The following is a 483-nucleotide window of genomic DNA, read 5'->3' as shown; positions in this document are numbered from 1 at the left end:
CTTAAAAAAAAAAAAAAAAAAAAAGGCCAATGAATTTATTGCCCATTCCATTCTAAATGGAAACCACTTTGCATTGATGTAATTTTTCAAGGTAACAGTTCATAGACAATAAATTTACTGTCTTATAGCTTGGTGTACAAAATGGATATTATAGCAAACCAAGCACAGTAAAGTTTATAAACCTGGCATTAAAAAAAAGAGTAACTTCCAGCTATAAATCATGAGTTAACAAAAGGGTCAGACATTGGTTGAAATGACCAGGGCAATCAGACAGCTGATTTATGAGCGTTAGCAGGCTTGACGCAAAGAATCTGATATGAAATGCACTTTTTTTTTTTCCTTTTGTGAGATGGATGGAATTGTTGTGTTGTATTTGGGTTCTTGTGCCAGGAAAAGGTAAAAGAGAAGGGGAGTTAAAACATCCAGTTAATTTACAAAGAATTAGGGGAGTTAAAGTATACCCCGTCGCCACCCTCCCCACCC

Source organism: Phaethon lepturus, unplaced genomic scaffold (assembly GCF_000687285.1).
Source record: "Phaethon lepturus isolate BGI_N335 unplaced genomic scaffold, ASM68728v1 scaffold22520, whole genome shotgun sequence".
Lineage (NCBI taxonomy): Eukaryota > Metazoa > Chordata > Aves > Phaethontiformes > Phaethontidae > Phaethon > Phaethon lepturus.
The sequence above is the reverse complement of the archived record's forward strand: the minus strand, read 5'-3'. Positions refer to the sequence as shown.